Source organism: Rana temporaria (genome assembly GCF_905171775.1).
Source record: "Rana temporaria chromosome 4 unlocalized genomic scaffold, aRanTem1.1 chr4q, whole genome shotgun sequence".
Classification (NCBI taxonomy): domain Eukaryota; kingdom Metazoa; phylum Chordata; class Amphibia; order Anura; family Ranidae; genus Rana; species Rana temporaria.
The window spans coordinates 436814-460015 of NW_024404451.1; positions in this window are offsets into that span (position 1 = coordinate 436814).

Here is a 23202-nt window from a genome sequence, read left to right on the forward strand (position 1 = left end):
ACACAATTTATGTCTCTAGACTGGATTTATGGAGATTCTGGGGTCCAGCTGGCAGCAAAATGTTCATTTATGTCATATGTGTTACTGGACACCTGGGAAATGTTTTTGGGTCTTCCTCCCCATACCCGGTCTAGTGTGATCTCTGACAGAATTCTCCCGGGATTACTTGCTCTGTTGTCTCCTGGCTGTGCCGGGTGGAGGGATATGTCTGTATAGTCTCAGACCCAAGTCACTGAGTGCAGTCTCAGGAGATGGGAGGCAGCGGTGTGGGATCTCTGCATCTTGTCTCATGTAAACATTTCATCTTCCACTGATTACTGAATACCAATATCATGAGTCCTGACCCCTGCACTATATACTCTATGTTGTACATTACATACTCCTGACTCTGCACTATATACTCTGTGTTGTACATTACATACTCCTGACCCCTGCATTATATACTCTATGTTGTACATTACATCATTCTGATACTATATAGTCCTATCTGTTGTATCTTATACAATATGTTGTACATTACATAGTCCTGACTTCTGCTCTCTCATCTCTACCCACTGCTATATATACACATAGAGAAGGTAAAACCTGCGCTTAGGATAAGTTGGTAAGTGGAAGGTATAGTATGATAACCAGACTGCTGCCCCCCCTAAAGAATATTCTCCAAAGAAAATATAAACAAAAGACAAAAATAAATATGGGGGTAGTGGCGCTGTCTGTGCACTTCCTGTGTTGAGCAGGGAAAAGGCTTAGCTAATAATAGCAGCCAAGAAATAATCCTAACCGCTAATAGCGGAGGTCTAGGATAAAAAATATATGAATAAATGTGTTAAATTCAAAAAAGAAATATATGAATAAGTGTCCACTGGATGGCAGTGTGTACCATACCGTGGAGTGCAAATGGTGAGCAAAATGTGAATCCAATACACACACCGTGTGGGAGTATGCGACAACTCTCCAACGGCAATAAGTGAAATATATAGAATGCAAAAATCAAATATAAATAATATACATCAAAAGTAGTGCCCTAACTTATTGGGCATTTAGATCCACATAGTACAAGGATAACACTAAGTACCGTGGTTAATTAGTGAAGGTGAACAGTATATGTGGGTTAATATATAGTAAATCTAAACACAAAGTTTATATAAGTGAGAGAAAAGTCCTTCCAGCCTGTTGCAAGAAGCAAGTAACAGCAGTAAGTCAGTTCATTCAATAAGTGGCATCTTGGTGACTTGATTGGTGAACAAACATGCTACGCCAGGTGGGATCGCTGTGATTCCGGTGCTCCCCCTTATGTATCCCCACTCACCAGAATTATGTACCCCTGCAGGGGTAGAAGGCATATATGGGGTCTCGACCAGATGTTCCACGATTCGGCTTTCCCAGCACTAGGTTCTCCGGACGGTCCCTTTAAATTTCAGAGTGGGGCGGGATGTTTGGATATCCTTATATGTCTCCAAGGACAAGAAAAACAAAAACAAAAGCTCCCATAGCGTAGTTCGTTTTTGTAAAAACAGGCTAGATTTATTTGGCAATGCCAGCAGGTGCGTATAGCAATGTTTAAAAATACAGGAGTAAATATAAAAAACAGGAACTTGAACAAAAAGAAATGAAAGTAAAAATAAAAATAAAAAGTCCAAGCTGGGTAGCTAATAAAGCCGTCCAGATGTAAGAGCAATGGCTGCTGAAAGCAGCAATGTTCCCACTCAGCCCTTGCCGTCCGGTGTCAGTGACAGAGCTGTGGAGCGGCGTGCGCTGCAGATGCGTTCCAGCTCGTCTCCCGGAAGTGCGTGGGGGTGTGCGTGTATCCGCTTTACGCACGTTTCGTCAAGTTACGTCTTCTGAAGCGGGTACACGCCTACCTCTACTCGCAATTTAAATAGAAAAACGTCAGCGCGTAACCTTCCTCCCACTTACAGGTGATAGCCAATCGGAAATTTCAGTTGGGAACCCTGCGAATTAGTAGGTGTGGCTGAGAGATAATCCTTTGGGTATTATTATGGTTACCGCGGACTGCTAATGGTGAATACATATGGGGTCAAATGCCCCCCGTGATGACATTCTAATAAAGTATAACTACATAGCACATATAGTAATGGTATTTATGCAAGAAACAAATAAACATGTAAGTTCTTCAGGGATGATAGTAATGAATGGATACAAATAAAGAAAAAATGAAATATAATATAATAGAGACGACTAAACGTTCATCATAAGTATGCTATAAAATAGCTGAAGCTATATATAAACTGTAGGTGTATGAGAAATCGGGGGTACTAACTAAATAGTACTCCCCGTCACCTGTACGTAGAGCGTAATGATACAAATGTACATATGCAAATTTATGTGTATATGTATGTGGCAGGTTCGATGGTTATTATTCTATCTGATCTGTGCTATCATATCTGGAAACATAGCCGTATGTGCAATGATGTATAGGTGCTCGATTTGCATTGTTATGTATCAAATGGGGAAAAGGTGGCATTAGAGCCAGCATCATGTGGGTAATATATCTGACATGGTGTGTCCGGAAGGTATCTATCATACATATTGTATATGATGGCTCAATTGTACAGTACTGTACATATAATGCCTCATTGTAGATAGTACTAATAATTATATGTAGACAAATATGAAAATGACCGAAGTAGCAATAACTTCGATATGCTAACTGTAATTATATACGTCCAGACCAATGATTAGTGACTACTATCCCATACTCAATGATGTTAGAGTAGTAGTATATTTTATTTTATGCATAATACATTCCCTATTAGATGGCCTTGGGTTTGGAATGTCAGCATAATGGTTGTGTGAAACAAATAGAGACAAAGCTAGTTGGCTTGGTTGGCCAAGCTATTACCGCCCTTTTGTGCAATGGGCACATAAACTGGGCAGATGCCCTGACATCATAAAGGAAAGTGGCACATAAAAACCATGTGGGGAGATGGACCACATGTGCCATAGGACAGGGGTCCATTGGCTCCTCTAGGTTAGTCTGCTAAGACCTAAAGGGTGGCGATCTAAGAAATTTTAAAAAAGTTATGGGGGCTTATAGGTTCCTGTTAGGGGGCAAATTACTAGATTAGCAATTAGGTAGCCGTATGTTACACATGCCTTACTAGAAAGTGTGTAAAAAGATAGTAAAAGGATGTTCTTCACCATTAGGAGTGTGGCCTATTGGATCTTGGACCCATGGCTGAGTAGGTGTGGCTGTGCACTAAGTCTAGAATATAGAATCAGAGAGAGGACATGCTATAGTCTACTAATGTAATAACTGCATTGCTAAAATAGGCACCCCAGTGTCATGGGTTGGCCAGAAAACAGTTCAAGTCGATATCTTTGTTGAGCCCATGGGGCACCAGGGTCCCTAGCCGATATATCCAGCTAGTTTCGTTCTGCGAGATAGCTATGGTCTTGTTGCCCCCCCTCCAGTTATCCTTGACTAGGTCTATGCCATAGAAAATGAGCCCAGATGGGTCTTTCTGATGGTATTCTTCAAAGTGCCGCGACAGGTTGTGTTTGGGGTACGCGTTTTTTATTCTGCTGATATGTTCCTGGATCCTAACTTTCAGGGGCCGAGTGGTTCTGCCAACATACTGTAAATGGCACGGGCATTCAATTACATATGTGACGTGTGTCGTATTGCAAGTTATCAGATCTTTGATTTTATATTCTTTAAAGTCATAACGTGATTTGAAGCTTGTTTTTCTTCTTGGCTGCTTCTTACTGACCCGGCATGCCAGACATTTCTGGCATTTAAAGAAGCCTTTCAGCTCTGGGCAAAGATTGACAGGTTTGGGTGGGTCGATGACATTATGCACCAGATGGTGGCGTAAGGACGGAGCTCGTCTGTAGATGAATGTTGGTTTCTTTCCTAAGATGCTGGTCAGGATGTGATCTTCTTGTAAAATAGGCCAATATTTTTTAATTATGTGTTCAAAGTCTTTATACTGAGAATTGAACCCTGTGATGAATGCTACATCTGTAGTTTTCTGCCTCTTGTTGGTCTTTGGTTCCAGCATGGAATTCTTATCCATATTTCGCACTTCCTCTTTCTGTCTGGTTAGATTTTCCTTGTTGTACCCCTTTTCTTCAAATCTGTTTATTATCACGTCAGCTTGGGTTTCAAAATCTGAAACTGAATTGCAGTTCCTACGAAGTCACATCATCTGCCCTTTTGGAATGTTTGCTTTCCATCTTGGATGATGGCAGCTGGTAGATGGTATATATCTATTGCGATCAGTGGATTTGAAAAACGTTTTTGTGTGTAGTTTGGAGCCATGCTTGAAGATCTGTAGATCTAGGTATTCAATACATTCTTGGTCACATTTTCCAGTGAATGTTAGTCCATATCTGTTATTATTGAGGTCTGATAGGAATTTGTTGAATGTGTCCGATGTGCCATCCCACAAGATGATGAGATCATCAATGTATCTTCTATACAATTTGATCTCAGGGATGTTTTGGCCATACACATATTCCTCTTCCCAGCAGTCCATTAGTAGGTTGGCGACGCTTGGGGCATAACGAGCCCCCATCGCGACCCCCTTGGTCTGCACATAGTAGGTTTTCTGATACCAAAAATAATTGCACTCCATGGCCATTTGGAGTCCTTCAATAATGAAGTTAATTTGTTCTTGTTTGAGTGCAGTCTTTTCTAGCCTGTTTTTACAAAAACGAACTACGCTATGGGAGCTTTTGTTTTTGTTTTTCTTGTCCTTGGAGACATATAAGGATATCCAAACATCCCGCCCCACTCTGAAATTTAAAGGGACCGTCCGGAGAACCTAGTGCTGGGAAAGTCGAATCGTGGAACATCTGGTCGAGACCCCATATATGCCTTCTACCCCTGCAGGGGTACATAATTCTGGTGAGTGGGGATACATAAGGGGGAGCACCGGAATCACAGCGATCCCACCTGGCGTAGCATGTTTGTTCACCAATCAAGTCACCAAGATGCCACTTATTGAATGAACTGACTTACTGCTGTTACTTGCTTCTTGCAACAGGCTGGAAGGACTTTTCTCTCACTTATATAAACTTTGTGTTTAGATTTACTATACAGGGAGTGCAGAATTATTAGGCAAATGAGTATTTTGACCACATCATCCTCTTTATGCATGTTGTCTTACTCAAAGCTGTATAGGCTCGAAAGCCTACTACCAATTAAGCATATTAGGTGTTGTGCATCTCTGTAATGAGAAGGTGTGTGGTCTAATGCCATCAACATCCTATATCAGGTGTGCATAATTATTAGTCAACTTCCTTTCCTTTGGCAAAATGGGTCAAAAGAAGGACTTGACAGACTCAGAAAAGTCAAAAATAGTGAGATATCTTGCAGAGGGATGCAGCACTCTTAAAATTGCAAAGCTTCTGAAGCGTGATCATCGAACAATCAAGCGTTTCATTCAAAATAGTCAACAGGGTCGCAAGAAGCGTGTGGAAAAACCAAGGCGCAAAATAACTGCCCATGAACTGAGAAAAGTCAAGCGTGCAGCTGCCAAGATGCCACTTGCCACCAGTTTGGCCATATTTCAGAGCTGCAACATCACTGGAGTGCCCAAAAGCACAAGGTGTGCAATACTCAGAGACATGGCCAAGGTAAGAAAGGCTGAAAGACGACGACCACTGAACAAGACACACAAGCTGAAACGTCAAGACTGGGCCAAGAAATATCTCAAGACTGATTTTTCTAAGGTTTTATGGACTGCTGAAATGAGAGTGAGTCTTGATGGGCCAGATGGAAGAGCCCGTGGCTGGATTGGTAAAGGGCAGGGAGCTCCAGTCCGACTCAGACGCCAGCAAGGTGGAGGTGGAGTACTGGTTTGGGCTGGTATCATCAAAGATGAGCTTGTGGGGCCTTTTCGGGTTGAGGATGGAGTCAAGCTCAACTCCCAGTCCTACTGGCAGTTTCTGGAAGACACCTTCTTCAAGCAGTGGTACAGGAAGAAGTCTGCATCCTTCAAGAAAAACATGATTGTCATGCAGGACAATGCTCCATCACACGCGTCCAAGTACTCCACAGCGTGGCTGGCAAGAAAGGGTATAAAAGAAGAAAAACTAATGACATGGCCTCCTTGTTCACCTGATCTGAACCCCATTGAGAACCTGTGGTCCATCATCAAATGTGAGATTTACAAGGAGGGAAAACAGTACACCTCTCTGAACAGTGTCTGGGAGGCTGTGGTTGCTGCTCCACGCAATGTTAATGGTGAACAGATCAAAACACTGACAGAATCCATGGATGGCAGGCTTTTGAGTGTCCTTGCAAAGAAAGGTGGCTATATTGGTCACTGATTTGTTTTTGTTTTGTTTTTGAATGTCAGAAATGTATATTTGTGAATGTTGAGATGTTATATTGGTTTCACTGGTAAAAATAAATAATTGAAATGGGTATATATTTTTTTTTGTTCAGTTGCCTAATAATTATGCACAGTAATAGTCATCTGCACACACAGATATCCCCCTAAAATAGCTAAAACTAAAAACAAACTAAAAACTACTACCAAAAATATTCAGCTTTGATATTAATGAGTTTTTTGGGTTCATTGAGAACATGGTTGTTGTTCAATAATAAAATTAATCCTCAAAAATACAACTTGCCTAATAATTCTGCACTCCCTGTATATTAACCCACATATACTGTTCACCTTCACTAATTAACCACGGTACTTAGTGTTATCCTTGTACTATGTGGATCTAAATGCCCAATAAGTTAGGGCACTACTTTTGATGTATATTATTTATATTTGATTTTTGCATTCTATATATTTCACTTATTGCCGTTGGAGAGTTGTCGCATACTCCCACACGGTGTGTGTATTGGATTCACATTTTGCTCACCATTTGCACTCCACGGTATGGTACACACTGCCATCCAGTGGACACTTATTCATATATTTCTTTTTTGAATTTTTTTTTAATTATAACTTTTTTTATTATTATTTGCATATATAATTTACAGAAATAATGCACCAACGTGCGTAGATTTAACATAATACATACACAAGCAATCCTTTTACCCCACATCCTCCCCCTACCCCTGAATCGTTGTAGTTAAGTAAAAAAAAAAGCCACTTAGGTTCCGCATTTTCTTCCCTTGTGCCCACCCTCACCGCCCCTCCCCCACCCTTCCCCCCACCCATCACACCGTGGCCCAGTTTCTTAAGTTTATTCGATTTACTTCATTGGATTGATCCTCCCCATGGGGGGTGTCTACTAGCGAGTTAAAATATATATTGAATTTAAAAGACACCATCTCTTTATAAAGAGCAACCCGTTATGTCTAGCCAAGGTTTCCACATCCTCACAAACTTTCTATAATTCCCCTGTTTAGTGAGTGTCACTCTCTCGCTCCAGATCATTGTATTGATGGTTTCAACCCACGATTGAACAGTGGGTGGAGACTGGGCCTGCCACCTCCACGCAATTAGCCTCCTTGCCTGGAAGAGGCATCTCAGCACCACCTCCAGGGTTCCGACAGGCACTCTGTCCTCGTCGATACTGCCTAGTAGGCATGTCTTGGACTCAGCTTCCAAATTCGTTTTAAAGATTTTATTTATTATATCTATCACCTCCTCCCAGTATCTGAATAACTTAGGGCATTTCCACATCATGTGGATAAGGTTGCCAGTCGCTCTGCACCTTGGACATTCATCAGTACTTTTCCACCCAAAATTAAACATTCTCCTGGGGGTATAGTATACTCTATGCAAGAGGAACAAGTGTGATACTCTCTGAGATGGAGATATCGAGACCAATACCCCCCTCTTCAGAATCGCATTCCATTGTTCCGTGGTCATTTGCCCTAAGTCTCTCTCCCAACCTATCCTGCTCTTAATGGGGCCTGCCCTACTTATTGTTTTAGCTCCTATTCTGGAGTACAGCTCGGATATCAGGCCCTTAGTTGTTTTTGAAGAGGTTATTTTCAGGAGAGTAGGAGCCGAGGACCATACAATGGGTTGTGACCCAAACTGGGCTTGGATGCCATGCCGGATCTGGAGGTATCTATAAAATGTTTTGTTTGCTATGTTGAATTCCTGTCGCAGATCTGCAAAAGATTTCATATGTTCTCCCTCGTATAATTGATTTAAGCGGTTTATCCCTTGTCTCTCCCATTCCTTGCATCTCTCAATGTCTTTTAATTCTTTTAAATTTTGGTTGCACCAAAGAGGGGCAAACGTTGTTATACCCTTATAGCCCAACAGTGTTTTTGTTGTTTGCCATACTTTAAGGATAAGTTTTATGGTTGGACATTTATGAATAAACGAGCCAGCCTCGAGTGCCTCCAATATTGTCCTATGTGGTGCCCCAATTAACATCAGTGTCCCGGAGTTCCCTTCTCCCTCCATTCCGCAATTCGCGATATGTTGCAGCTGCGAAGCTAGGAAGTATGTTTTCGGGTGTGGAACAGCCATTCCCCCCTCCTTAGCTGGCAGCTGCATGGTCTGGAGGCAAATCCGGGCTTGTCCCTTCTTCCAGATTAAATCTCTAAAGATGGATTCTATCCTTTTAAACCATTTTTGGTCTATCCAAACTGGGGAGTTGTGGAGTATATAAAGTAGCTGGGGCAGCCATAGCATCTTTATTAAATTACATCGCCCCGCTATGGATAATGGCAGTTTACACCAGATGTCTCTTTTATATTCCCATTTGGACAAGAGGGGGATTAAGTTATTTGGAACAAAGCTATTAGTGTCCCTCGTAATCCATATTCCGAGGTATTTCATCTTTGCTTCTACTTTTAACTGAGGAATGCCGTGGGGTATCTGGACACCAGGGGAATCAATTGGCAGTAATGATGACTTTTCCCAATTGATGACCAGCCCAGAGCATAGCCCAAACTCGCCCACCGTTTTGATTACCTTTTTTAACGATGTACCAGTGTCTCCCAGAAAAAACAGGACATCGTCCGCAAACAATGCGATCTTATCCTCTGTGGTTATTCTGCGGAATCCCTGTATATCTTCTGATTTTCTAATTTTAATGGCCAATGGTTCCATCGCCAGCGCGAACAAAAGGGGGGAAAGGGGGCAACCTTGTCGAGTTCCTCTCTCTAACTGGAAGGTTTCACAAAATTCGTTATTGATTTTAATTCTAGCTTTTGGCTGGTTATATAGTAACTTCACCCAACTAATAAACCTGGGGCCAAACCCGAATTTCTCTAGTACCTGCCATGTCAAAAGCCTTGGCGGCATCCAGGGCTAAAACCGCTCTGGAACCCACCCCTTCTGTTGGAATTTGCATATTCAGGAACAATCTCCTGATATTAATACTGGTTGACCTATTTGGGATAAAGCCAGATTGGTCAGGATGTATGAGCGTTTGGATATTCCGGTTTAGCCGAGTTGCTAATACTTTAGCCAAGATCTTGGCGTCCGTACATAGTAATGAGATGGGACGATATGATGCGGCCTCCATTGGATCCTTCCCCTCCTTATGTAAAACTATAATGGTAGCTTCTACCATCGAAGTGGGGAGTGCTCCGTGGATCAGTGCCCAATTTAGTGTCTTGAGGAGTTCTGGTAGCAGAATATCCCCGTATCTTTTGTAGATCTCTATGGGCAACCCGTCTGGACCAGGTGACTTTTGGGTTGACATCCCCGCCACTGCCTGTTTTAGTTCAGATATAGTAATTGGAGCCTCCATATCGATGTTATCTTCCTCCGACAATGCCGGGACAGACATTCCCTGGAAAAAATCTCCCGGTCCTTCGGTCCCCTCCCTTCTCTTGGATCTATACAGGGACACGTAGAATTCTCTGAAAGTATTTAATATCACAGTTTTATCGGTAGAAGTTACCCCACTTGCTAACTTGACTGCTGTAACTGTGGATGGGGGGGAATTAGTTCTAATAAGAAGAGATAATAGGCGCCCCACTCGTTCTCCCTCTCCAAACTGGTTCTGTCTCTGGAATATTCGTTTCCCCTCTGTTTTTTTTAATGTAGTCATTTTGTATATCTGTTGTTTTTCTAGCCACTCTTTTAAGCTTTGCGGGGTTGGGGCTTCAACATATCTCTTCTCTGCCTGCAACAGCTGCCTCCTTGTCTCGCTTTCCCCCTCGCTATTCATCCTCTTGATCCCTGCTATCTTTTGAATCAGGAGACCTCTGAGATGAGCTTTTAGGGTGTCCCATACCACCCCCACTGAAGCAGTTCCTGCGTTTATCTGTAGGAATTCTTTGAGAGCAGACATCACTGTACTGTGTTCACTCATTAGCTCAAGCCAGTGAGGGCTAATTTACCATTCATTGGGGTACCATTTGCCCCTAGTTTTTATTGTCAACTCGATCGGTGAATGATCGGAAATTCCTCTTGGGCCATATTCTATGTTAGATACTAGTATGGCTGCCTCGTCTTTACCCAGCGCCATGTCTATTCTGGACAAGGTGTGATAAGTCTTCGAAAAACAAGAATATTGGCGTTCAAACGGGTAGCGCGTGCGCCAAATATCGCATAATCCAACTTCATGCAGAAATAGAGCTAATCTGTCCTCTCCTTTTGTTTTAGGCCTGTTTCCCGGCGGGAACCTGTCCTGGGTCCTATCTAAGGCTTCATTGAAATCTCCTATAATAAGTATCGGAGTCCCAGGTTTATCCAGTGTGTACTCGATCAATTTGTGTAGGACTTCGAATTTAAATGGGGGGGGGATATAAACGCATTTGAATTTAACACATTTATTCATATATTTTTTATCCTAGACCTCCGCTATTAGCAGTTAGGATTATTTCTTGGCTGCTATTATTAGCTAAGCCTTTTCCCTGCTCAACACAGGAAGTGCACAGACAGCGCCACTACCCCCATATTTATTGTTGTCTTTTATATATACACATAGGCCCAGATTCACAGAGTGTGGGCGCACATTACGCCGCCATAGCGCAAACGCCGTACGCCACACCAACGTAGCGCGGAGAGGCAAGCATTGGATTCGGCAAGCTATTGCTCCCAACGCTGCGTCAGCGTGGCGTAGGTTTCGAGGGCGCAGGCCGGCGTAGGTGGAAGTGGGCGTGACCCCATGCAAATGATGGTCCGAGCATGGTGCAGTGTTTTACGCCCGGCGTATCACGAACTGCACATGCGCTGTGACATGGACGCATGCACAGCACCCTTATGTGCCTGCTCACAACCACGCCGGCACAACTGCCTAAGCTACGCCAGATCACCGCATACGCCATGAACATTACATACGCCCAGCCAGACACACGTCCAACGCACATTACGCCGGCTTGTGTTCCCTGGTGCAGACCCTTGCATGTCTGTTGCCGGGTTACACCTCATCTATGGGGAATAACTTTACACCGGACGTACAACTTGCGCGCACCTCGCGTAGCATGCGTCGGGCGCATGCACGTTCGTGAATCGCCGTATTTCCCTAATTTGCATGTTTGAATGCCTAATCAATGGGAGCAGCAACATGCGTCCAGCCCATATGTGCGCCCACGCTACGCCGGCGTGGGTTAGATACGTCGGCGTAGGGTGGCCTGTTTTTAGGCGTATGTTGGTTTGTGGGTCTGGCGCACACATACGCCGGGCGCACATTTGCACTAACGTCGGCAAAAGGTGCTTTACGTCGGCGTAAGTGCTTTGTGAATCTGGGCCATAATATGTATTCTCTTTTGTTACACCCATTTTTTTTACCAGCTGGACATTTTATATCTGATGATGTGATTGGAGCACAGGCTTTTACATGGTGATAATAATGTGATAACATCCTCAGACTTTGGAACCTTAAACAGAAAGTGATAATGAGGGAGGAGTCAATAACCCAATGATGGGGGTCTTTAGGATCAGTCCATTCTTCATCTTGGTTGTTCTCCCCCATCCTCACTCTCTGACCTCTGGTGGGGCTCAGCTCCGCTGTTATTCATGACTAAATCATGGACTGAATAATGTACTTCTTGTGTTGGGAAGATGGCAATGAGTGATAGAGGGGGTGGGGACACTCGTCCTATAATCCCCTCATCACTGTCACCCCTATAAAAGACAGTTCTCGTTGTTTCCTCACTCTCTGACTAAGGTCCATGAATAAAGAAATGAACTGGTAGGAGATCAGAGGAGCCATTTACTAGTTACCTTGAGGGGGGGAATTGTAAGATCCCCAGAGACAAAGCTGCCTGATGTGGGTGGAGTCCTGGTTTAGGGGATCCAATCTGCTCATGTCTAGTAATAATCTTTGTATTTCTATTTTAGTAGATGGACGGGAGATGAGGAAAACCTCAGAGGATTGTCTCACTTTGTCTCCAGACTGTAAAGTAGAAGATGAGAACATCACACAGTATAGTCCAGGAGAAAACCTGGCTACCTCAAATGTCCATCCGGGACCACACAGTGTAGATGGACCATCGTATTCCTTTTATCCTGAGGAACCTCAGACTGTGCGGGACGGTGCCGGACCATCGTATTCCTCTTATCCTGAGGAACCTCAGACTGTGAGGGACGGTGCCAGACCATCGTATTCCTCTTATCCTGAGGAACCTCAGACTGTGCGGGACGGTGCCGGACCATCGTATTCCTCTTATCCTGAGGAACCTCAGACTGTGCGGGACGGTGCCAGACCATCGTATTCCTCTTATCCTGAGGAACCTCAGACTGTGCGGGACGGTGCCGGACCATCGTATTCCTCTTATCCTGAGGATCCTCAGACTGTGCGGGACGGTGCCGGACCATCGTATTCCTCTTATCCTGAGGATCCTCAGACTGTGAGGGACGGTGCCGGACCATCGTATTCCTCTTATCCTGAGGAACCTCAGACTGTGCGGGACGGTGCCAGACCATCGTATTCCTCTTATCCTGAGGAACCTCAGACTGTGCGGGACGGTGCCGTCCTTCCAACAGAAAAGAGGCTTTCCTGTACTGAGTGCGGGAAGTATTTCCGTTTTAAATCTGATCTTAATGTGCATAAAATATCTCACACAGGTGAGAAGCCGTATTGCTGTCCTGAGTGCGGGAAATGTTTTTCATTGAAGTGCAATCTTTACAAACATCAGAGATCTCACACGGGGGAGAAGCCATATTCCTCTTATCCCGAGGAACCTCAGACTGTGAGGGATGGTGCTGTCCTTCCAACAGAGAAGAGGCTTTCCTGTACTGAGTGCGGGAAGTGTTTCCCTTGTAAATCCAAACTTAATGTGCATAAAAGATCTCACACAGGAGAGAAGCCATATTCCTGTTCTGAGTGCGAGAAGTGTTTCCATTCTAAATCCAAACTTAATGTGCATACAAGATTTCACTCGGGTGAGAAGCCGTATTCCTGTCCTGAGTGTGGGAAATGTTTTTCACAGAAGTACAGTCTTCACAAACATCAGAGATCTCACACGGGGGAGAAGCCATATTCCTGTCCTGAGTGCGGGAAATGTTTTACACAGAAGTTCAGTCTTTATACACATCAGAGATCTCACACTGGGGAGAAGCCGCATTCCTGTCCTGAGTGCGGGAAATGTTTTTCAAGGAAGTCCAATCTTTACGCACATCAGAGATTGCACACAGGGGAGAAGCCGCATTCCTGTCCTGAGTGCGGGAAATGTTTTTCACACAAGCCCAATCTTTACACACATCAGAAATCTCACATAGGTGAGAAGCTATATTCCTGTCCTGAGTGAGGGAATTGCTCCTCACTGAAGTCCTGTCTTCCTGTACATCAGGGATCCCACACAACCCTTGAGGTGTATTAGTGAGTGCGGGAAATGTCTTGTATATGAATGTTGCTGGACATCACAGCTCTCAGGTGGGGAAGAAGCACACCCTGATATACACCTCAGATATACTCCATGGCTGATCTTCATCATGTAAGAAACACTTGGAGATCAGAGATCACCAAAGACATGGATGAAGTGTTGAACCGTGTTGGCTTTTCATTGGCTGAGTACATTTTGGGGTGTAGAGAGGTAAGTAGAGCCTTGAAATGAAGGATATCATAGCGGGTTATGCCCTGTACACACGGTCAGAGTTTCCGACAAGAAAAGTCTGATGTGAGCTTTTGGATGGAAATTCCGACCGTGTGTAGGCTCCATTGGACTTTTCCTGTCGGAATTTGCGCCAAAATAAATTTGAGAGCTGGTTCTCAAATTTTCAGTTGGAAGAAATTCTGATCGTCTGTAGCAATTCCGATGCATGTTCGGAAACAATTCGACGCATGCTCCAAAGCATTGAATTTCTTGGCTCGTCGTAGTGTTGTATGTCTTCGCATTCTTGACGGTCGAAAGTTCAGAGAAAGTTTGTGTGACCGTGTGTATGCAAGCCAAGATTGAGTGGAATTCCGTTAGAAAAACCATCCAAGGTCCAAATCCTCAATTTCAAGGCTCTACTTACTAGTGGTGACCCCGAAGCGTATCTCTCTGTCTTCAGTCCATCCTTCTCCCATCCCCCAACAGGAGGGAAGGAGAACTCGGAGATAAACTAGGTGAGAACTTTCCTTTGCTCCTGTGTGGGTTTGGGTGGCTTGGTGGAGTGCGGCATGAGAGGGAACACTGCTTGTCTTTATATTTCTACATATGTTGTCTGGGGAGAGGTTATTGATTGGAAAATATTTATACTGTTTGATTTTGTGTAAATCATTTCTGTTTTCACTTTGAAGGGAGATATTCCGTGTGGTTTGATAAAGTGATTGGCTCAATAGTTACCACTTCACTTACTTTTTTTGTTTTAAAATAATAGATGAACATATATGACAATCATTTGTTCATCTATGTCACATGTTGGTCTTATTTTATTTCACACAGTGATTTCCTATGATCATTGGCTCCATCTAGTGGCCATAATGTGGTATTGAACTATTTTTCCTGATTGAGGTATTTTGGACCATTATGACCACTAGTTGGAGCTGACAATTATTGGAAGTCACTGTGTTTATTTAAATACGGACAGAATTTCTCATGGCTGGACACATGCTTGTTACCCTCACCCAACATATTATTTTGCATAGACCCCTTAGTTTACTATGTCAGAGGGGGTTTCATACAAATACCAGAGATCATACTCATGCATTTATGAGTACAGAAGCCATTGAAGGACATAAATAAAACGACAGGATTAAACCAACCATTGGAAAAAAACGAAAACTGTGCTAGTACGTTCCAAATTTAAACTAAAATAGGCAGCAGCTGGCGTGCGATACACAGAGCATAAACTTAAAAACAAAGCCGCGCCACAAAAAAACAAACAAATAAAATGATCAGGATATAATGGTGGGAATTGTTAAGGTGTTCCTCGTACACAAATGTCACCTTCATATCCGGGTTTATTTTCTCCTTTCCCCCATTTTCTATGGTGTGATCTTTTCTACAATACTTTGTTGTAATAATGTAACACGTTGTGTATTGTATTGTACGACTCCGCCTCCACATTCCAGACAAGTAATTTTCCTGACCAATTGGATTTGTACCTTTAATATTTTATTCATTTCTTTCTGCACTCTTGTTAAAATTATAATAAAAAAAAGATATTAGACCAGCATTTGAGGCATTCAGTCTGGTCTTGTGACTGAGAAATATGGCACATGTCTAGGAAATATATACTCTGTTGGATTTTTGTATCGTCTGTGGACTTTGGACTTTGTATGTTATTGGAAGTTAATTAAATTTGCGTTCTCTGGAGAACCTGTGTTGCTGCGAAACAACATAATTTATAAGTCATCATACTATACATCTATATCACTACATTTATTGGAAACACACCTTATTATATCACTACAACCAGGAGCCAATAGAAACCTTTGGAGGAACCCTGACTGAGAAAGGCTGGACTAGGCAGTCATATATTTTTATCATTATACAGGATTTATATGGCACCAAAAGTTTGCACAGCGCTTTACAATGTGAGGGTAGACAGTATAATTACAATACAATTCAATACTGGAGGAATCAGAGGGCCCTGAGCATTACAGCTTACAATCTAAGAGGGAGGGTCAAGTGATACAAAAGGTAATAATTGTGGGGGATGGGCTGATGGAGAAAATAAAAGTACAGTTGTTAGGTGGAGGCAGGATAGGCTTCTCTAAGGTGATGAGTTGTCAGCGAAAACCTAAAAGTGGAAAGAGTAGGAGATAGACAGATTGGGATAAGGAGTTCCATAGGATTGGAGAGGCTCAGGAGAAGTCCTGGAGGCGAGTATGGGAGGAGGTGATGAGGGAGCTGGAGAGAAGGAGGTCTTGGGAGAATCAAAGAGAATGATTTTGTTGGCATTTTGAGACTAGGTTAGTGATGTAGCAGCCAATTAGGGGATTAGCAGAGAGGGGTGGAAGACACTGAATGGCAGCCAATGAAGGGATTGTCAGAGAGGAGTGGAGGACATTGAATGGCAGCCAATGAAGGGATTGGCAGAGAAGGGTGGAGGACACTGAATGGTAGCCAGTGGAGGAATTGGCAGAGAGGGGCGGAGGACACTTAATGGTAGCCAGTGGAGGAAGTGGCAGAGAGGGTGGAGGACACTGAATGGCAGCCAATGAAGGGATTAGCAGAGAGGGGTGGAGGACACTGAATGGCAGCCAATGAAGGGATTGGCAGAGAAGGGTGGAGGACACTGAATGTTAGCCAATGGGGGATTGGCAGAGAGGGGTGGAGGACACTGAATGGCAGCCAATGAAGGGATTGGCAGAGAGGGGTGGAGGACATTGAAAGCAGCAGTGGAGGGATTGGCAGAAAGGGGTGGAGGACACTGAATGCAGCCAATGGAGAAATTGACAGAGAGTGGTAGCAGGCACAGAATGGTAGCCAATGGAGGGATTTGCAGAGAGGAGTGGAAGACACTGAATGGAGGCCAATGGAGGGATTGGCAGAGAGGGATGGAGGACACTGAATGGCAGCCAATGGAGGGATTGGCAGAGAGGATGGAGGAGACAGAATGGCAGCCAATGAAGGAATTGGCAGAGAGGCGTGGAGGACATTGAATGGCAGCCAATAGCGGAATTGGCAGAGAGCGGTGGAGGACACTGAATGGCAGCCAGTGGAGGAATTGGCAGAGAGGGGTGGAGGACACTGAATGGCAGCCAATGGAGGAATTGGCAGAGAGCGGTGGAGGACACTGAATGGCAGCCAGTGGAGGAATTGGCAGAGAGGGGTGGAGGACACTGAATGGCAGCCAATGGAGGAATTGGCAGAGAGCGGTGGAGCATGCTGAATGGCAGCCAATGGAGGGATTGGCAGAGAGGGGTGGAGGACATTGAATGGCAGCCATAGTTACATAGTTAGTCAGGTTGAAAGAAGACACAAGTCCATCCAGTTCAACCATTAAAAAAAAATAACTGAAATTAAAAATATCGTACAATACCATATATCTACAGTTGATCCAGAGGAAGGCAAAAAACACCAATTTGCTACAGCAGGGGGAAAAATTCCTTCCCGATCCTCGGCAATCGGATTTTCCCTGGATCAACTTTACCTATACATGTTAGTACTCAGTTATATTCTGTACATTTAGGAAAGAATACAGACCTTTATTATAGCAATCTACTGAGCTGGCCAGAACCACCTCTGGAGTGGGGATGAGCCGAACACCCCTCCCGTTCGGTTCGCATCAGAATCTTTGAACGGACCGAACGTTTGCGCAAACTTTAGAACCCCATTGACTCGAACGTTCAAAATCAAAAGTGCCAAAGTGTGCCAACGAGTCCATTATCGTCCTCCATGTAACGGTATCTTTCATCCCCCTAATGTTCCATGCGGTAATACTGATGTCTGTAGTCATAAGGGGGAGGGGTGTATAGGGATGAGCCCGATGTTCTAGTTAAATCTAAGGACATTTTGGGGCGTTCGCGGGAGATTAGCACTGCAATTTTGCATGCACCTGACCTGCATGCAGGTTGCCTTTGGCCAATCATGGTTCAGGGGGCTAAGTCCACGCCCCACACTATGTAAGGCTGCTTACATGGCGGCCGTACATAGTGTAATGAGAGCAGCAAAATGATATTTCTAAAGGGAAAAATGTCATTTAAAACTGCTTGCGGCTGTAATGTATTGCCCCCCCCCCCCCCAGTGTCCCCCCAGTCTATTACCAGTCCCTGTGGGTCTGTTATGGGTATTAAGGGGAACCCTGAACCGTATTTTATTTCTGTAGGTATTTGTGTTGTTACACATAGCGCAGGTTTTTTTCTATTTATATTGGTGACATAATTGCCCAAATCTGGGGATCAGGAGCCATTTCCACCCTTTACTCTCGGCTGGGGTTCTTTGTATCCATATAACAGATGTTCTACATGACTAAATCTCACATCAATTTTACTGCAAAATCAAAGGGGCCAAAATGTCTCCCCCCTCCCCCGAGCAGTAATATATTTCTATCCCCCTTGGTGGGAGTGGAGATGACCCATCTATAAGGATATACAGTACATACACACACAGCACAAGGCCGTGTTCACACTACCAGATGTTTCTGCAGTTCCTCTGAGCGCCACAAGATGGCAGACAGGAAGTCTCTATGGAAGACAGGAAGTGATGTCAGGTACAGACAGGAAGTTCTGGGTGAGAGGTGAGTCGGGAGGAAGTAGTGAGGAGACATCTTTGGAATCGGCAGCAGAGGAGGTAATAAGATCTCGGGCCAGATTCACAAAGAGATACGACGGTGTATCTACAGATACACCATCGTATCTCTGACTTACACTGGTCCTATCTATGCGTCTGATTCATAGAATCAGTTACGCATAGATAGGGCTAAGATCTGACAGTGTTACAATGTGTTACACTGTCGGATCTTATTTTCGATTTAAAAATGGCGCCGGGGGCGTTCCCGCTGATTTACGTTGAATAATATGTAAATCAGCGAGATACGCAAATTCACGAACGTACGCGGACCCAACGCAGTCTTCTTACGACGTTTCCGTATCGGCTTTCCCGGCGTATACTTACCCCTGCTTCTATGAGGCGCAGCCAATATTAAGTATAGCCATCGTTCCCGCGTCGCTTTTAAAAAAATGTACGACGTTTGCGTACGCCGAAGTCAGAAACCCGTGCGTCGCTAGTTACGCTCACGTCAAAACCACTGACGTCCTAGTGACGTCAGTGGGAGCAATGCACGCCGGGAAATTCCATGGACGGCGCATGCTCATTTAAATCGGCGCGGGAACGCGCCTGATTTAAATAGTACACTCCCCCTTGCCGCGGAATTTGAATTCCGCCGGGGGATTTAGGATCCGCCGCCGCAAGTTTGGAGGTAAGTGGTTTGTGAATTAGCCACTTGCCTCTCAAACTTGCGGGAGCGGATCTTAAATCAGGTAGATCGAGCGGATCTAAAGATTCGCTGATCTACGTGAATCTGGCCCATATAGTGTGGAGACCTAGATTAACCCCTTCAGGGTCAGAACATTTCCCCGCCTATGGGGCCGGAACATTCTCTTCATATTGGAGATGTGGAGGGGATAGGGGGGTTTATATAGACATAAAGGGCCGGATTCAGGTAGGAGATACGACGGCGTATCTCCAGATACGCCGTCGTATCTCTGAGTTACGGCGTTGTATCTATGCGCCTGATTCATAGAATCAGTTACGCATAGATTTCCCTAAGATCCGACTGGCGTAAGTGTCTTACACCGTTGTATCTTAGGCTGCATATTGACGCTGGCCACTAGGTTGATTTATGCGAGGAATATGCTAATTAGGTAGATACGCCGATTCACAAACGTACGTACGCCCGGCGCAATTTTTTTACGTCATTTACGTTAGACTTTTTCGGCATAAGGTTGCTCCGGCTCTTATGAGGCGTACGCAATGTTAAATATGGACGTCGTTCCCGCTTCGAATTTTGAAATTTTTACGTAGTCTGCGTAAGTCGTTCGCGAATAGGGCTGTACGTAAGTTACGTTCACGTCTAAAGCATTGGCGATTTGCGACGGAATTTCGAGCATTCGCACTGGGATTCTTTTGCGAACGGCGCATGCGCCGTTCATAAAAAAAGGCAAATACGTGGGGTCACACTAAATTTATATAAAATACGCCCACATCATCCAAATTTGAATTAGGTGGGCTTACGCTGGAGCACATACGTTATGCCGCCGTAACTTAGGGCGCAAGTTCTTTCTGAATACGGAACTTGCGCCCTAATTTACGGAGAACATTACGCTGGGCTACCTGAATCCGGCCCTAAATGTATTAGCTAGATTCACGTACCCGTGCCTAACGTTAGGCAGGCGTAGCGTATCTCATATATGCTACGCCGCCGTAAGTTAGAGAGGCAAGTGCTGTATTCTCAAAGCACTTGCATCCTAAGTTACGGCGGCGTAGTGTAATTGTCCCGGCGTAAGCGTGCCTAATTCAAATTGTGAAGAGGTGGGCGTGTTTTATGTAAATAAAGCATGACCCCACGTAAATGACGTTTTGAACGAACGGCGCATGCGCCGTCCGTGGACGTATCCCAGTGCGCATGCTCCAAATTACACAGCAAAGACTCATTGGTTTCGACGTGAACGTAAATGACGCCCAGCCCCATTCACGGACGACTTACGCAAACAACGTAAAAATTTGGCGCGGGTCCGACGTCCATACTTAACATTGGCTGGGCCATCTTTTTGGTGGAATATCTTTACACCTGAAAACACCTTACGTAAACAGCGTATCTTTACTGCGACGGGCAAGCGTATGTTCGTGAATAGGCGTATCTCGCTGATTTACGCATTCTAGGCGTAAATCAGCGTACATGCCCCTAGCGGCCAGCATAAATAGACAGCTAAGATACGACAGCGTAGGAGGTCGTATCTTAGCTACATTTAAGTGTATCTCAATTTGAGAATACACTTAAATGTACGACGGAGCAGATTCAGAGTTATGACGGTGTATCTACTGATACGCCGGCGTAACTCTATCTGAATCGGGCTATCTGTCTACATAACACACCCCTATTCCCCCCACATCTCCAATATAAAGAGAATGTTCCGGCCCCATAGGTGGGGAAATGTTAAAGGCCAAAGGGAAGGAGGATCCCAGACCCCAGAAACATATCAAACACTAAACTGAATCTTCCTCTGTGTGTAAGACCACTGGGGGGCGTTCTTACATGATAGAACACCTCATATTATCCCCCATACACCCCCATCCTAATATTATACAACCAGTACAGTCCAGATCATTCTCTCTTATCAATTATTGGTCCACAGGTAAATCTGAATACATCACATGACCAATCAGCATGGAGCAGGACCAGAGTCACATGACTGAGAGGATTCTAAACCTCACCCTGGAGATCATCTACCTGCTGACCGGAGAGGTGAGGAGGATTCTGGGAGGTCACATGACATCACTCTTATCTCTATTAATAATACAGACCTGACCGGAGAGGTGAGGAGGATTATGGGAGGTCACATGACATCACTCTTATCTCTATTAATAATACAGACCTGACCGGAGAGGTGAGGAGGATTCTGGGAGGTCACATGACATCACTCTTATCTCTATTAATAATACACAGACCAGAGAGGTGAGGAGGATTCTGGGAGGTCACATGACATCACTCTTATCTCTATTAATAATACAGACCTGACCGGAGAGGTGAGGAGGATTCTGGGAGGTCACATGACATCTTTCTTATCTCTATTAATAAAACACAGACCTGACCGGAGAGGTGAGGAGGATTCTGGGAGGTCACATGACATCACTCTTATCTCTATTAATAATACACAGACCTGACCGGAGAGGTGAGGAGGATTCTGGGAGGTCACATGACATCACTCTTATCTCTATTAATAATACAGACCTGACCGGAGAGGTGAGGAGGATTCTGGGAGGTAACATGACATCACTCTTATCTCTAATAATAATACAGACCTGACCGGAGAGGTGAGGAGGATTCTGGGAGGTCACATGACATTACTCTTATCTCTATTAATAATACACAGACCTGACCGGAGAGGTGAGGAGGATTCTGGGAGGTCACATGACATTACTCTTATTTCCATTAATAATACACAGACCTGACCGGAGAGGTGAGGAGGATTCTGGGAGGTCACATGACATTACTCTTATTTCCATTAATAATACACAGACCTGACCGGAGAGGTGAGGAGGATTCTGGGGGGTCACATGACATTACTCTTATCTCTATTAATAATACACAGACCTGACCGGAGAGGTGAGGAGGATTCTGGGATTCTAACATGATATTTCTATTACAGCGCTGTTTTATCATCTGAACCACGGTTTCTTATATTTGATACTTTGTTTTATGATATTCCTATTGGTTTCTCAATACAGAGATTTCCTCTTGTGAAGTCAGGTGATCACATGACCATCACAGTGCCTCCATGTGACTCCCTAAAACCCGAGAGACACAACATGGAGAAGATTCTAGAAGTCACCAAGAAGATGATGGAGCTGCTGACAGGAGAGGTGAGGAGGATTCTGGGACATTATCCAGTAACAGACAAGGGGTGTGTCTGGATGGTGACTGTATCATTGTGTGTGTCAGGTTCCTATAAGGTGTCAGGATGTCACTGTCTATTTCTCCATGGAGGAGGGGGAGTATTTAGAAGGACACAAGGATCTCTACAAGGACGTCATGATGGACAATCAGCCGCCCCTCACATCACCGGGTAAGAGGAGACTTTATTGTAAAGGAGAGAGCAGTACGGAGGCTCCACCTAGATCCCCCATCATCTGATAAACACATAGAAACAATGTATTCAGTCAGTGTGTGTGTTTCCTACAGATGGATCCAGTAATGGGAACCCACCAGAGAGATGTCCCCGTCCTCAGGATTCCACACTGGTCAATATTAAAGAAGAGATAAAAGAGGAGGATGATGAGGATGGGGTGATGGAGGAGTCAGAGTTTCCAAAAGAACACAAAGACCTGTACCAGGACACCATGGTGGAGTCATCCAGCTACAGAGACCCCCCAGAGAGATGTCCCCGTCCTCTGTATTCCCGGGATTCCACACAGGAAGGTCACACCATCCCTCCTTATTTAAAGGTTGGTGGGACGGAACATCTAGACATGGACTTGTGGGGGGATGTGTGGATTTTATAGATGTGATGTCACAATAATAAAGCTTATATCTTACAAATGATATTCTCTCTCATGCTCTTGGTTTAGAGTGGAGATCCAATCGATATAGAATTTGAGGTGAAATCAGAAGAAGAAGAGATGTATGTGAGGGATGATCAGCAGTCTATGGAGGAGGATGGAATAACGGGGACATTTATAGAGGAGGACACTCCTACAGAGATCAGCACAGGTGGGTAAATAACACTAAATCCATTCCGCCACCCATACTGCTCACTGAT